The 17,342-nt window shown below is 36.4% G+C and overlaps 1 long non-coding RNA gene across 1 annotated transcript; it reads right to left on the reverse strand.

Annotated features, from left to right (window-relative positions):
• Nucleotides 1-227: 227 nt before the first annotated feature.
• On the reverse strand, nt 228-5,030 carry LOC121297700. The gene is made up of 2 exons (XR_005947199.1): nt 4,580-5,030; nt 228-530 (listed from the first exon to the last, which is right to left on the reverse strand). It is a non-coding gene; the product is annotated as an uncharacterized LOC121297700 (long non-coding RNA).
• Between the last annotated feature and the right edge of the window lie 12,312 nt (nt 5,031-17,342).

The following is a 17,342-nucleotide window of genomic DNA, read 5'->3' on the forward strand; positions in this document are numbered from 1 at the left end:
ATGACCCTCACTACCCATGAAGAAATAGCAAAGAACCATAGTTCTCGTTTAAGACTGTGGAACAAACAAGCGTCTGACATTAACATTCAAAGCTGTGACGATCAAAGACAGTCTGGTATTAGTCAAACTCTCTCTTTCATGCTTGAGAGCATTCGTGGGATTGAGCTCAGTTAGGACCTGATGTAAAATACAATGGAAGATACACATCACTGACACTGTCACCAACACAGGGGAACAAAAGTCAATTTAATAGCAATCATTTTCCAAATCACACAGCCCTGTAACCTGTCATTTTCCCAATGACTTTATTATAGTCTTTTTTTTATTATTCTTGGTTCCAGTGTCTCTGAATTGGGATCATGAGTATTTTACCAATGCACTTCCATAATTCAGCTCCTGGTTCGGTTCACAGCTCCACTCCCCTTCGGGAAAGGCAAAGGGATTTCTGAAGTCTTAATCTAGATAATGCTCCTTCGCACCAGCAAATACTCTGCCATTCCTCTTCTGCTAAAACATTACTGTCTCTCCCTCTGTAGTGAAACAGAAAAGATGAAAGCGTTCTAGGGGTTATCACTGCTTTAGAATAAAACGGTTTTGATTTTTAAGAATTACATTTTTACAAGCAAGAGTTTGCATGGTTTTAAAAGGCTATAGTGTATTGTAAATGGACAAAACAATTTGTTTTTTAATTTTCACAAAGATGACAACGGTTTGTTTGTAATAACTCATGTCAGATGTATAACATGCTTAACCAGGGAAAATGTAACATTTGAGACAACATAGTAAAGTATAAAATATTTTGAACTACATCCTTTTCTCCCTGAAGAAGTTTCATTTTTAACCTGAAAAACAAATTTTAACAACCAAGCTTTTTCAACATAGAGCTGCAGAATATATTATTAAGATATTGAAATAATCACTAGCACTATAGTTAGACCATCTAAATGATTTATTTTCATTTATTTTAACGATATCTATCTATGCATCTATCTAAAATTCCTTCACAAAAATCATGTACATCTCCCAAATGGCTAATGTGAACTATTTTTAGCATTAAAAGTTTTGTAAACTTTTGTAAACCCAGCCTGTCCATAGACCTCATCACATGGCCTAAATCCCACAGTAATTGGACCTCTGCATACACTACGATTACAAACCTTGACAAGGCCTCTTTCCAGTTACAGAAACCTCACGTCACCAGCCCAGAACAGGGATAAAAAGCACCCACCATCACATAAGAGATGTGTTGTGGTGCTAGCTGTCACACAACTTTTTCTGCACTATCTGATTAAAAGCAGGTCTATTAGATAGCTGAACCAATGGTTTTGAACCCAAAGTGTACCAGTGCAGAGACTGGGGCTGAACCCAGGACTCGGCTGCGTTCCTGGTTTCATCTCACCAACTGGGACAGAATTTGTAATGGAAATTTATCACACAAGACCTTACTAAAGCTTAACCCTAACCCTAAAACCTGCCCTAATGCCAGCCCCAACTCCAAACCGAAACCTAGCCATGACTGTAGCCCTAACCATAATCCTGTCCAGCACTTTAAGACCGATCAAAGCTCCCAAGGTTTTCAGTGGTCCATAAGGAAGACTTTGAAAGACATTCTAATAAATACACGATCAAAACGAGACAAGTAGGTCTTTGCCTGACCTTTATGGACAACCTTTACATTCTTGTATTTAGTCACTGTTTGATTTTTGTTTTTTTGCTATTTCACCAAACAGTAGCTGTATATAATAGCTGTATATTTAGTATTTTTGCTTGATTTCTCCAAATGACCAAATCAAATAAACCAAAATGTAAAACAGAACTCACATATGGATAAACAATGATAACAGTCCAATGATAAATGTCACTCCAAAACCTGAAATGTGAAATGATGCCATCGCTGTTAAAAAATGAATTTCAGTTGAAAGACAATTACTTTCAGTGATACTTGTTGAGAAACCAAGGTCAGAATATGTGATGACGTGGGTTTCACTGTAATAAGGGTCATCTTTCAATTTCAATACATCGTTTCTCTGGACCTGATGTCAAGTCAACTTTTTGTTCTGCTTTATACTATATATATATATATATATATATATATATATATATATATATATATATATATATATATATATATATATATATATATATATATATATATATATATATATATATATATATATATATATATATATATATATATATATATATATATATATATATATATAGCCCGGGTGAATCTCATATGGTTCTTTCCTTTACCTTTGAACAGCCTCTCATTCAACTGTATAATTATATTACATGAAATCACTTCTAAGATTTATGCTTGATTGCTTTCAGTAAAAGTATCATCCTCTCCATAACCTCTATGTAAGAAAGGCATATTAAATGTGTACAGCCACTAGCAGTTGAAAAAATGTCTGCTTTCATTTCTTGAGGTGATAAAATATGATCCCCCATATTTTGTTGCTACGGTAGGTGTTTTCTGTTTATTCAGCAGTTTGTTTTTATGGGAGATGATCAAAATCGCTTGTTTAAAATTTTACAACAACATAAGAATATGTGGTAACATTTAAATCAAGTGCCAGTTCAAGATGAATTCATGTTGATCAAAGTAATAAATCATTCTTACTAAAAACAAAGGTCATTTAACAATTACACTGAGTAAGACACCTCTCGTTTACATGTTTGTCTAACTGTATAACTTCTTTTTAGTATTGCTGGATAGGATAGTACATTTTATGAATTTATTCAAACGAAGTCTGTTGAATATGAATGCATCATTTTAAACAAACAATATGGTACACAATGATGATGTTAACATTTTTTTTTTCTGAATGGCAGAGATTGAAATAATCTGTTGTAACAAAATAAACTCTTTTTTTCCCATCAAACTATTTCACTTTCTTCCAAATGCTAACCCTATTAATTTTTAATACTGAGTTCTTAAGAAGACATACAAAAGGAATGTCACAATATGTGTATATATGTGTATATATATATATATATATATATATATATATATATATATATATATATAAAGATATAATATATATCTAATATATATATGTATGTGCTGTAAAATGCATATTGTGCTGTAAAATGCCTTTATTTAGATCTATGTGGTCTTGAAATCAGTTTCAAAGTTGACTTACTTTAATATCACTGATTTTTGCTGATCCAAGGGAAACGGCATCCTAACCCTTGTCTTATATTCAAGGAGACTGTCTTTCTCCCATTCCAAATCTGGGACAACTAAGAAGAATGTGCTCTATATTTAGATGTTTTAGGTAGTAAGTGAAATGAGGCTAACCTACCCTTCTCATGAACCTTGAAGTAGGTCGCTTGCTATCGCGAGAAACTCTTGCCGAATGTGTCATTATGCTAGATTTCTTTGAGGTTCTTGTTTGATATTAAATGGAAAGTTCAGGTCCTCACTTAGGTGATGAATCCAAGAGCGTTGTAGCCTGTCCTTCAAGAGAGATATCCTTTTGATTCCCATAGGGATCCATAGCAATTAGGCATGCCGGCAGTGGAGATGCTAATCCTGTATTCCCAGCACACGCTTACTCAGGTTATCAATAAGGAATGTTTTCCTGGCACAGTACATTTGTTAAGACCCTAATGGAATTATGGTGCAGTTATGCCATCCAGACCAGATGCTGAACTTTCTTTGCACATGATAATTTTTTTAAGATTAAAGGTTTTGCATAAAAGAATTGAAGCCGGTTGGAATTATCCCTTTCCCACGACATCCTACTTTATTATATGTCAACAGATCTTTTACTTAAGCAAGTAATTCACTATTTACCATTCAGGGTAAGCTTGTCAACATATCTGGGAGTCCATGCCCCATTGAGTCATCTCAGCTTCATACCAGATTCTAAAGAAGGCTTCGGCTTGACGATCTCAGTATATGTGCTGATAATCTATGTAAAGCATCTTAGTGGATCAGTCCTGAGTCAATATCACTCATATGTTGTACATATCAGCATCTGAGCTATCACTATATGGTAGCATCAGAACAATGTACCTAACTAAATGTCCTTAACCCCCATTTGGAAATTCAACCCTTACTTTCTGGCTATCATTTCATAATCCTCAGGATTTAGCAGAATATTCACAGAATATAAATTGTTCAGATAGTTTTTAGAAGCAGGTTTTTTGTGGTTTTTTTTTTTTTTTTTTTTACACAATTGGAAAGTGGGCTAGAATTAATCACTTCCTGTAGGACTTGAGCTAAAAGAAGAAAAAAATAAGCAAAGCAAAATGAGAGGATCTTTGGTCTGTCGACTTTCTCTAACTTGAAGACATGCATTTCTGTGAACCAACAGCCTAGAGGTTAGAGGTTAAGTGCTTCATATACAATGCATCCCCTGAGCCACCTAACCCTCACTTCCACATGTCAGAGATCAAGTACATCACAGGATTAGCATGCATTCGCTATTTATGAAAGCTGTGGAGACACTAAACAAAGCCTATCATTATATATTCTGTTTTTTTTTTTCTATTTAAAGATACATTCCCTTATAAATGATCTATTTTTTTTTTAAATAAAATACACTGCTTTTTAATTGTACAGTACCTTTGTTAGTTTCCATATAGTTTATTCCAACGTGGAATATGTGAGAAACATATGGAGTGATGGATCCGTCTTCTTTGTCTTTTAACTACTCACTTGTAAATCCTACACAGTGAATACAGCTAATTTTGGCAATATAATGAAATAATCTACAGTGCAATCCATGACCCAGGAGCAAAGGGCAATGGCAAAGATCTGTTGCCATCAACCAACAACTAAAAAATGTATTTAGAGAATAGAAATGGTGTAATTGTGAAGCTGTTTTCAACCAGGATGTCCGTACGTGTAAAATCTTTAGTAGAAATGAGTTCAGCTTTGGATATGACATGAACGTTAGGAAACTGGGAAGTCATTTGCATCCTGGAGAGCCAGGCTGAATCTGAGACCTGGAGCTGACTAATTCTTTAATCCTTGGATAGGTTCAGTGACCGCATAGGCTCTTACGGAACGCTGGGAGTCCTGTCACTGAGTCAGGTTCAAGGATTTTCAAGGCTCTCAAACTCCATTAACAGCTGAAGTCGTTTTTCTTGGAGGGGGAAGGAGGTTACAACACAATTTGCTTCCAGTTCCCTGATGTTTTAGCTGCAGTATGGTAACTTATCTCTTTGACCAATACCACTGCATGACAAGCAGGGATTTTAACCTCCCACTCACATGAACCCTGAGTAGACAGAGACATGCCCCAGCGCACTGGAACACTGTGTATGACTATTAGGGAGGTGCTCTTTATATTATCTTTAATAATAAAGTGTTTTGTTCTGGAAGTGTGTTTATCTGGTATGATGGAGTAAACGTTACCCACAGCTTAATAGCAAAGTGTGTCCTCGAAGGTTATTGATTCGTCCAGTGATAAAATCCCTGTTGTAGACATTTCAAGATTAAGGTTGGTGCTGTAATCCTTTGGACTAATATTATTTAAAAGCATGCAGCAGCAGCCTCAGGATATAGTTTTTGCTATTGGAGCTGGCATGGCATGATGGGTGTATGTGTAGAGGGGCTATAGATGATCCCAGAGAAGGTAGTTTAAATATGAGTTCAACTTGTACTGTAGAGGTTCCTGGAGCACCAGAGGAATTCACAAACGGTGCATCATCGTGGCGATGGCCAGTGCTCATTTCAATTTTTTGTTTTAACCCTATTTGTTTTAACCCTATGCACCTCAGTAAGGACCTGTGAAGATGCTTTAGTTTTCTTTCTCAACGCAGACACTACTGATCATTTTATTCAGCGGCTGCAACCTTGAGATATAAAAAAAATGAGCAAGACTGCTGGTAAATGTTTCAAGCTCAACAAATGAGGACGTCTGTTGCAATGGATTGTGACAAGTAGAACAGTTAAAGTTGCACATAAATAGCTATCCCTCTGGCACCCGCAAGGCTGAATGATGGAGCTGCCGTTAAGCTTCTGGACTGGTGAACTGGACAACTCAACATAGGACAAGTGGCTCTCAATAACCATTCTGTCAGCAGCAGTGAAGAGGATGCTGAGAGAATCTCTGAAAAATGGAATGACTGTATTATAATGATTTGAAGGATTTGAGCAGGGTCTCTGCATGCAACATCTTTCCTATAAATTAACAGTCACCTATATTTTCATCATGACTCAATGATAATAAGATTTCATATTTCACAATAATCACTTGCTGATTATGCAGAAATAGTTTCAGATTATCCAGATCTTTGTTGCCAGAATTAATCACAACCATAGTTCAATTACCTCAAGTGTAGAACTCTATATTTATTATGATATATAATGCACGAATAAACCAAATGAATTGCTTAAATAAAGTACAATCGTGAAAGATGTAGGCAACCAAACTCACAGCTGAATTACAGCACTGATTTTAATGGCTATTTATATATTATTCATGTGCGTTTCAGTTGTGAATTTCCAGATCAAAACAACAATTTTAGCATGTTATTCTTTCACTCCGTGTCTGTTGTTTAAGATTTCTGGAAGAGTTTCTTCACTATTTATAGGTTATGAATCCTTCTGGCTGAATATCGTCTATCTTAAATAGCTTTTAAATACTGCATGTCAGCCAATCAACAGTCTTCAGTTACAGTGGCACCAGAAAGTATGAATCTATTATCAGTGTTACTCACACAAACCCTGTTTGAGGGGGGATGCTAAGCTCCCAGAGAGAGAAACCCAAGTGGGATGAGCATTTGTTTTGATGGTTAGCGCTTGTAATCAGGGTTGTGGTTTATGTACATTTTACTGAAGCATTGATAAATACCAAGGTGTGCATTTTAAAGGCACAGCTAAGGTGAAGTGAGGCCGAAGCCGAAACCTACAGAAATGCATGTTTCAAAAACTATTAAAGCATTTGTTTTACTGCAACCCTTGCTGAATGCTTAGACGTTTACTGACCTACAATAAATATATTGAATCTGCTACCTTTAATTCTTACAGCTCTGGCAAAATGAACATTTCCACTTCTATATAACTAAAGTAAAATAAAACACGAGATGAAAAAAGAGATTCAGAGATAGAGGTCACCCCAGCCCCTTCCTTCTTTGTTACTGTATAGTCACTTCACATTCACAGAGACAAGGCGCTGAAGAGTAATTATGCCCCCCCCCCCCCCCCCCCTCCCTCCACAATATCACAACAAGTACCTTGCTTTTAATTAGTTAGCTTAAACCCTGTCCACAGCATCTGCAGTCAATTCTATTTTGGTGAACCAATCCTGACATCAAGTCCTTTGGATTATGACAGGATATATTTCGTCTTTGCCCACTGCCTCTAATAACCTGACAATGAAAAATGAACACTTTAGCATCAGGGGAGTCGTTTGTTACCTCTGCACTTCCTCCTAATTAATGAAAGCATGAAGTGCTTGAAACACAAACTGGGCTTCAAGTCGCAGAGCTGGCTTCTGATTATTGAGCAAGCAAAACCTTTAAGGGGAGAAAGAAAAACTAAACAACAAAGTTTTAATATTGTTGGTCAGTTTTGCATTTTTATTTTACCCCATCTAAAGGAAAATACACAGACTCTCTGAAAAAAGAACAGTTTGTGTTTTATATTTTTAAACAAATGTTAGGTCAGATCAATTACTCGAGTTAATTAGCTCACGATTAATAATATATATATATATATATATATATATATATATATATATATATATATATATATATATATATATATATATAATGTATTTTATGTATTTATTTGACAGGGACAATGTACAATTTTTAATATCATAAGATGTACTGCACCCAGATTTAGCTATGATTGGCAGTCCCTGGGCAGGTGTAGAGAAAGGAAGAAAATTTAAAAAAAAAAAACAGGAAAAGAAAATAATACAAATAAAGTAACATTTAGAGAAGGTATATATACACAGTACTCCCTCACTATAAAGCTCTCAGTTATAACATGCCTCAGACACCACGCTCCTACAGCATGGCCCCCAATATTCATGCAATATTTATACAGTAAATACAGTACCTGTCTTGTTCAAACTGTAAACAACTCCTCAGTCTAACTTCCGTTTCTGTCTCTCCCTTTTGATACAGTTTCTGAACTGAAGAAAAGCTGCCCTGGCACTTTATAACACAGACATCTTACTCAGCATTTGTTTTATAACTAAATAAATATTAGGCCTATTACATGGTTATCTTTCCTAATATATTTACTTTTTTTGCTGGGAGAGGAGCTGCGGCTTTCACCGGGAGACGAGAAGATTCAGCCCTGCTCCGGCAGCCGAACCTGGGGAGAGCCAATTCCATCTTTCCCTCTCCCGACCCTCTCTCCTTCTCGCATTTGTTTTGCTTGTCTGTCGATTCGAACTTAACTCCCGACCACGGTTCAACCAGTCAATTTCTAGTTTAAAAATTTCTCATTAAAATGATCCACGAGTGGGAATGATACCTTTTTTTTTTTTTGTTAAAAATATACCATTGATTACATGGTGCTTTATATATTATAGAGAGGGAGTTATTTGATCTTTTATTTTAGTCAGACGTGTGTTGTTATGTGTCCCGCGGCGCACCCCCCCTGCCCTGTCCGCTCTTCAGTTATAACGCTGATGTGTTCCCCCGAGACTCCTGCATATATATATATATATATATATATATATATATATATATATATATATATATATCATAAACACCCCTTTGACTACAGTAATTATTTTCAAGGAGATATATTGGAAGTATATAAGAATAACTGTAATTTTAGTTGTCTTGTATTAAATGTTCCTGAGAATGTGAAATATCTCCTGGCATCCATCTACAAGTACACATAAATCGATAGTATAAAAAATAAATGGAAATAAATAAAACCAAGTGGCTGTTTGGATAAAGAAAAGGTGTTAAGAAACAGTTTAGTTTGTAATAATAAATCACAATGTTCCACTCTATGTTTCTGGTGTGTTTTGTCATTTTTCTCCCAGGTGTCTCCCCAAAACATGGAGCAGAAATAAATAGCCCACACCCTTCTGTCATCCATCTACCTGCAAAGAAAAGAGAAGAGGGGTCCGGAAGTAATATCCCTCTCGCTCTTGTTCATATATTGTATCTCAGTGATGATTGCTGTTGGTCTGTCTTTTATTGAAAGAAAGAGCCCCCTTACTGAGCTGGTCTGTATATAGATTAAACATAACCAGTAGCATTGCTTCCCAATGTCTGGTAGCCGAGAAATTAAAGACAATGAAGCAATGATGGCATAAATATATGGTGCAAAATGATTTACACATTAAGGAAATTGTAACTATGCATAATAACATTGTACACATGTATTTACTAAGTAACTGCTAATCAATAATTAGAGACACAATGTAAATTGTAAACCATATATATATATATATATATATATATATATATATATATATATATATATATATATATATATATATATATATTACACATACACTGGTTGAGGTTGGTTCGGTTCTTTTTAGTTTTTCAATGCATTATGAAAATGATCACTACAAATCAAGGGTTTCAATGAGTCAACTTTACTGGTAATACAATATCTGTAAAACAGGTAAATGGGACCCGGTACTCCATTTATTATCATCTTTCTCTATAAATTCTGCAAATAGCACAAGTCTTCAATAAATAGCCTAACCATTTTGGCAGAGACCAGTCTGCAAGTCTGCTTCAATGTGTTCTTCCTTCTCAAGTAGCCCTGTATGTCACTAATCTCACAACCTTAAATAAAATATTAGTTATAAATCACACCAGTAAGTGGCAAAATACACACTGACCCATCACAGGATTTTACACCTTGTTTGTTCTCTTTTAACCCGTTCAAAGCCTTCTCTAGTCGTCCTTTCTTCCACCTCTACTAGGCTTGCACAGTTTACCCTTCAAGCTCAAGCCTACCATCCGGCAAGAACCATTAACTCTCAAGTCCCAGTGAGTAGAACATAGCAACCAGAAGCATTATCTGATGTCTTTCACAGGCTTTAATGTAAATTTGTATAAGTGTCTTAAAAGGTCCCCTAGTCTATTTATATATTTCAAAATGTGTTACCCAGTAGAGGCCCCTTTGATGCACCTCCTTGTTCCCAGTGACATACAGATTTATAACCTTAGCATTTGTTAATTGCTGCAATGTGTCTTGAAATAAAAACACAGTGGAGACATGAGTATTGCATCACCTTACATTTCTTTTTTCAAGTAATCCTTAGCATATTTGTGTTTCAGCAAAAAAATAATAATAAAACGATAAAAGAAAAACAAGAGCAAAATAGAGTGGACCTGAATTAAATCACGACATGGCTATAGCAATAGCAACTCTACAAAAGTGCCATTAAATAGCATGCTAGTGTATCTAAAGTCTCTGGAAGTGAGATTTGCATCAGTTTACATCTGTGGCCCAAATTTTTTGCATCACCCTATAGAACAAATATTGCTTCATAAGGTTGAATGAAACCTGCTGAATAATGTTACGTTAACATATTGATTTGCATACCACTTTGTAGTTTTCCATATACTTAACGAAAAAACTGACAAAAATAAAAAATGTGAAATTGTAGTTTCCTTGATTACATGATATTAAATAAAATATCTAAATTATGTTCATATAGTTGTTTTATATACAGCTGTAGACTTGAAAATGATTAAAATACTCAGTTGCAGGGTGTGATAGCTCTTTAGATGTTAGACCATGAATAGTCCTGTAATTACAATGTAATAACATAGTAAGTACAGCATGTTTCTGCTAATACTGTTTAATTACATATAAATTGTTGTTTAAATAACATTAATGTAATTACATGGCAACAGAATGGCAGCCTTCAAAAAGTCAGAGAAAATGTTTGTTTGGTTTTTTTTTTATCTCCTTTGTACTGAGTTTACACAGTAATGTCACCTGAAGATGAATGTTATAAAGTCATGAGTGAGTTATGGAAGATGCATGATGGTTTGAGTGGGATACCACACTGATCTCTTGGGTGAACAAGACCTCATAACTCTTGAGTTTGCATTCCCATAACAGCCAGACAGCAACAGCAGAGGAGCACATGGAAGCTGTATTTTATAGTCAACACACAGCATTAGCTAGCAGGTAGATGTATACAGGAATGAGAAACTATAATAAGCATAATGAAGTTGCTGGTACTGGATTTAATATACAGCATTTAATATCAAACCACGTTTATGTATAGATGTATTAATTTTGATTTACAAGATTATGAATGGTGTTTTAATTTTTCAATTCCCGCCTTTCCCCAAATTATTGACTCAGGAGGGAAATTGATTAGATTTGACTGAACAATGTTGATCAAATAGTTTTTGGTCTATATATATATATATATATATATATATAATATATATATATATATATATATATATATATATATGTGGTAACTGACTCGGGACTGAGCCCTTTGTAAAGGTAAAAATGTGAAATACTGTACCTACTATCCTGCTACTAAACATTAATTAAAAATACATTGCAATTTTGGGGACAGGCTTCTCAAAATTGATAACTGGTTTACAAATGCATGGGACAATTATGATTAAACCCCACGTTCTTTTTATAGAATTTGAAATAATCCCTTGTTGCTTTGTCAGTAAGTAGAACTTTCTTTGCCAACAGAATTTCTAGCTCCAGTACCTTTGCTATCGATCAAAAGAAAACCCTTCAGAGATTCAGATCTCTGCAAACTGAGAAGAGTTTAACAGCTCTGACTATGAGTTGAACCTGCTGGACATGGTTGACATGCAATTGCATGATAAGAGACACTTTTAGTTTTGCGAGAAACGTTGAAAAACTGCAATAGATTTTGCCACAGCTTTGAAAATCAGAAGGGGGAGAGAATTAACAACTGTTCAAAACAAAATAAAAGGAACAAATAAAAAGGAACTGCTCTTTATTTAAAGTGCTTTATGAGTTTGGTCGTGTCTAAGAATCTTTCAGGTGGGGGTTGGTGCATTTGTCCCTGTATTTCACATTGTCAAGGCAGTCTTGTTCTTTCAGTGTTTTGTATGTTTGCTCACGAGACAGTAAGGTGTTGCCATGTTGAACCATCCCTTTCCTTAAGCATGATCACTTCATTTTCACTGAAGAAATGAAAAGTTTGAAATGACCTTCCTTTGTGGAAAACCAGCTCCCTGTGAAACTGAAAGAACTACTATATATAGTTATATATTAAGTCCACTCTCTCAGTCTCTTTCCTTGTAAACAATCTGCAGGTCTCACTTTATTAGGACCGTGTCTGTGTTGAGACCTTTTATTCTTTAGCGATCATAATAGATTCCCTTGCAATAGCGTATTGTACAATAAGGACTCCACAGAGGAAACCATCCCAAATGGAATGAAATGTTAAGCGCACGGTTTGTGCTATTTGCTTTTTGCACATCTCATTGTTTTTTCCCACCGCAAGAATTTAAGCAATCCTGAGAGCAGGTATTTACAAAATAACACATTTCACTTCCTCCTGAAAGAAAATCTGGGTGGGAAAGACTAATAGTTTTTAGTTTTTAGTTTTTTTTTTAATCCATTGCTTTAGCAGTTTACAGCACAATGCCATACTGACAAATCAAAAGTGACCTCTTCACGTCAAATCTTAGAAAAATACTTGCCAAGATTGCAAGGCAACTTCTTGCCCTGCTCTACAAATTACTTTGCAGGCTGGCACCTAGACATCCACCACTGCCTCACGGATAATTGAGTAGAGAGGGTTACACGCGTGGTATTAGAATGTAATTTAAGAAGAGAAATGCTTCTGACAGCCTCAAGGCCAGGGCAAGCTGTGCAGTATTTAATATGCATTGCTGTCTGTTGCCTTTTTCATAGGTCAGTGCTTACCAGTCGAATCCCTGCTCTGATTTCTTCAAAGGGGTTTGTTTTTTTTGTTTTTTCAACTGTATGTCCCCTTTCCTGTGACTGGTGTTTTGAGGTATGTTTGCTTAAAATAAAAAAATAAAAACATTATAAGGGGAAAGGCTCTAACTGAACTCCGCCATGGCTTGTGAAACTTTGCAAGTCATCAGAGTGAGGCTGGGCTTATATATAAGAATATAGACTGAAGAGGAGGATGATAGTGGAAAATGGGAATTGTAGGCAGACTGGCCACACTACCATCAGAATTAAAGTGACCTAATCCAACAGTTTAGTTTGTTCTCCAAAGTTTGGGTGCGACCAGAGATTGTTGAAAGTATCTGAAAGCAATCATCATCTCTCCCTGTGGATCTTGAGTCATGGATGACTGTGGCGCCTCCAATGCACAGCAAGCTAATTTACAGCCAGTCCCAGTGTCAGGTGTCACTAGAATTCTGACTATATAGAGCTGCTGATACAGTATGTGTCTTCGTATACACTTGGCTCAAACTCAGACCATGGCTTAGCTGTTTTTTTCAGATTAATATTTGGGTCCTTTCCAAGGCGTGTCAGAGATTTGGCTGTACCTCTCAAATCGTCTCCTAGGAAGTTTATTTTAAATGTGTCTCAGCCTGGGGGTTGCGCCAGTCTCAATTTATTTGTCCTAGTTTGTTAGGAGAACACATCACAACCAATGCTTAAGAAATTGACGCTGAGTTTATTTGTGCTAAGTCATTAATCTAGGCCCCAGTTCAATTATTTCTTTTTTTTTAGTGGGGAACAAAATCTTTCTGGGGGAAATATAAATGCATCCAATAAAAGGAGTGAAGGTTGATCGATATTTATTTCGACTCAATTAAAACATTTTCACTCCTGCAATGTTTATTGCATGAAATTTATATTTTGCCCAAATTATTATTTTTTTTCACTTTGAAAAGTTAACTCTTGGTGTATATGATATGACTTGGAGGCCAAGGTCAGGGTTGTTTGCGCTGTCTGAAGAGTGTGAATGCCCCTTCAGATTGATATATTGCTTGACTGATATAGCATAGAAAGTCCAGTAGTTATCCAAGAATGGTAATGCTGGGCCTCCAAGCCTGTTTTTTTTCTGTCTGAATTGGTTAATTCAATTTGTGTGGGATCAGCCTGGTTTAATTTGACATACTGTATCAATTGAAGACAGGTGTAATTGTATCACTATTCCAGTCTTGCTGTTTTGTTAGATTATTAAGGGATCACTATTAGTTGTATCAGTGGATGTGTTCTGTGTTATTCTATTATTCCCTGGGTTTCTAACCAGTAATTAAGACACACCCATTGCGTCTAGAGCTTATTTGTGGGTTAAAGTCTTTTGCATCGGAGAAGGTCAGTCTGATTATCCCCAGTCAGAGCGGCTGAAATACAGTAGATTAAAACAAGTGAAACCTAACAGAAGGGAAATACAGGTGACTTCTGAAGATAAGAAACACTGATTCCATTGTCAAACAAAAGAAACCAGCCTGTATTAACAGCAATGCTTTTAGGATGAACCTTTGCGTTTACCTTTGCAGTGGAATGTTTTCAATTTACATTGAATCTATAAAACTGTATTTGCTTATTTATTCATTCATTTATTTATTTATTATGTGTGAGCAAAAAAAAAAAAAAACAGTGTGTTTCGCTTGGGCAAAACCAAAAGAAGCATGAATAAAGAAATAACCAAATTGCTACAGTATGTGAACAATTGATTTTTGAATTACAAGTCCTCCGTCAGGGGAATACAACTTTGAAGCTGGTGAATTTGTGCATTTGTAGACTTGTTTTATAGACTAGGTTGGTTCTGCACGTTACTGAAGAAATAGTTCACAAAAGGGCTTACTGCATCCTTTAGAGAAACAGTTCCCGGGATGTTGTCTACATGCCCCACATCTCCGTGCTGCATTAAAGTGACTGCAGCAGGAAAGCTGAAGCACATGTTCTTTTCTGAGAAGCTTGTTTGTAAAACCCTGCCCCTGGGAACAGGACTGTTGCCTTTGTAGACAGGTGGAGGCTTTAATACCCACCTGCTTTCATGCAAATTCCTCCAATGAACAAAGAATGAGCCACATGCAACCCTGTCAGGATCACTGACCCCACCAGAGTTAATTCAGGTCCTTGTCATCCTGGTGACGTTGACAGGGAGCGTCGCTTATATTTATTGGGAAGACAAAGACCCACAGCTGGCATCTCAATGCGCTCTATGTTGATTTAGCCCGCAATTTTCTTTACCTTTTTAATCCCAGAGACCCCAGAGCTGTAGTGGGTATTATAACTGGGTGTTGTCTCTTCATCCATAGCCAAATGCTGCAGGATAAATTGACACTTCCATCTTCACATAAACCCAAAGTTAACCTTAAAGTCACTATCAGAGAACAAATGCACCCGAGACAGTTATCATAACCTTAATATTGATTTCAGATTACGACATTGCTAATCAGTCCCCCAGCAGGACGGTTGCAATAATATTCTCTATACAGCAGATGCTATTCAAATTGTGGGTAAGCAAGCTGCAATGCAGTCTGGGTAAGGCTATGTCCAAACAATCCTGTTTGATTCAAAATGTATAAAGCCAAGTACACCTACAGGTGTGTCCTGGATAAAAAGGGGGTATGTTACTTTAATTACACACTAATAACACTGTCATTGATTACTTTGAAATGACTCAACTATGGGCCAGACTCACTGAGCGTTTAATTAAGTGCACAATTTCCACCATTGTTTTCTGACTTTTTTTTTTTTTTTAATTATTACGTTTTGCAACATTACCAGTTTGTTTTTTTCATTTTGAAAACAAATGAGTGCAAATGAAGCGCTGGAGTTATTGCTAAGTGAGTTTGCATCCTTTCTGTAATTACAATGTAGTTGCACCATTACTGTGTAATCACAGTGCAGTGTAATCAACTCAGCTTAATTTCACAGGTGAGCATTGTTTCAGTATAGGACGGCAGGGATCACACGGGATGGTAATTAATAAACGCTTCTACTACAGGTTCCAGCAGGATACATTTTAATGAATTTGTGTATTTATTTACCTCTCTGTACCTTGTTCTCAGAGTGTGCCTGGAGGAGAGACCACGGACATGAACATTGTCATCTCTAAACTCTTCCTTGTAATACACAACAGGCTGCCGTGTTCTTAATAAATCAATGCTCCCGTTGCCTCAATTCTGCTGAGAAGATTTCTCATTGACTTTTGACAAAAGAAGAAAAACAAACAAGTTGCCTCCCTTAGGCCTTTCCGAAATACTCAGTTTAGAAGGAGCCATCATTGTTTGTTTATTTATTTTAAAAAGAAAAAAAACACGCTCTCGTTGGTCAGCTATCAGCTCTGACCTCAGCTGCTCTCTCTCTAGCTCACCCTCTCTCTCTCTCTCTCTCTCTCTCTCTCTCTCTCTCTCTCTCTCTCTCTCTCTCCATCCTCCCCTGAGATTTACAGTTTCATTGCAATAGAAAGTCCTTCAGTAGATTAGTGCTCAATGGAGCAGTGCTGAGGAACCCAAGGGGAGCTTTCAATACACACTATCTCAACCCATCTCCCTTACACAGCAGTGCAATTGACCACAAGGATAACAAGTGCTTCACTTTCTGTTTATCAGTGAAGCCTGGGATATAATTAGGCACTATGGTACGGTCACAGTTATAGCACTGAGAAGAACGAGGGCAGCTCTTCCTCACTTGTCGTTATCTGTCTGTTAAAACACACTGGTGTCATATTTTTCAAATTGTTTACTCCACTCTGTTATCAACTGCCGTCTCTTGATTTATTTTTCTTAAAGAAGATAACTCTGCATTAACGTCATGAGATGAGAAACAAATGATTTGAGAGCGCTTGAGAGGTTTTTCATTCTGTAGCTTCATTGTTTCGTTCTGTAGTTGAATTAGCAGATGTTTCCCTTCTTTAAAAAAAAAATGAAAGACTGGAGTTAACATTTTTAAAAGCTGATTTAAAAGCAGTTTGAGTAAAACTGTTAACGCGGATTCAATTTAAAACAACATGTCCTGTTGTCTAGAGACATGCATATTCTTTCTACTTAATGTCTGACAAATATTGAATCAGGAAAATAACATTATGTCAGCTTCTAGAACAGTGCTTTCTGACACAGCAGGAAATGTTGAGTGCAGCACAATAGTGTGCTGGTAGTATGTTGTAAAAAGAAAGTTATGCTGCACATTACTACAACAGCCTCTAATGTGCGCTTTATGAAGCTCTTCATACAAGGAGATTGCCTCTTTAAGGTAAAAATCAATATATTTTTTCCAACCCCCCTCCCTATTTTCTCTTTCAAGATATGATTCCTCTGCAAAAAGGCTTCTTTGGGATCAGCGCAGACACGGCTTCATTACAGCCAGCCTACTCTTACCATACATAGCCGGGCCCTTGTAATAGTGTAATTCCAGCACAGTGGCAGGGTGGTAAGATGGGACACCACTTTATTTGGATTGTCTAATAAAAGCCTGTGCTCCTGGTTAC

This window comes from Polyodon spathula, chromosome 23 (assembly GCF_017654505.1).
Source record: "Polyodon spathula isolate WHYD16114869_AA chromosome 23, ASM1765450v1, whole genome shotgun sequence".
NCBI lineage: Eukaryota > Metazoa > Chordata > Actinopteri > Acipenseriformes > Polyodontidae > Polyodon > Polyodon spathula.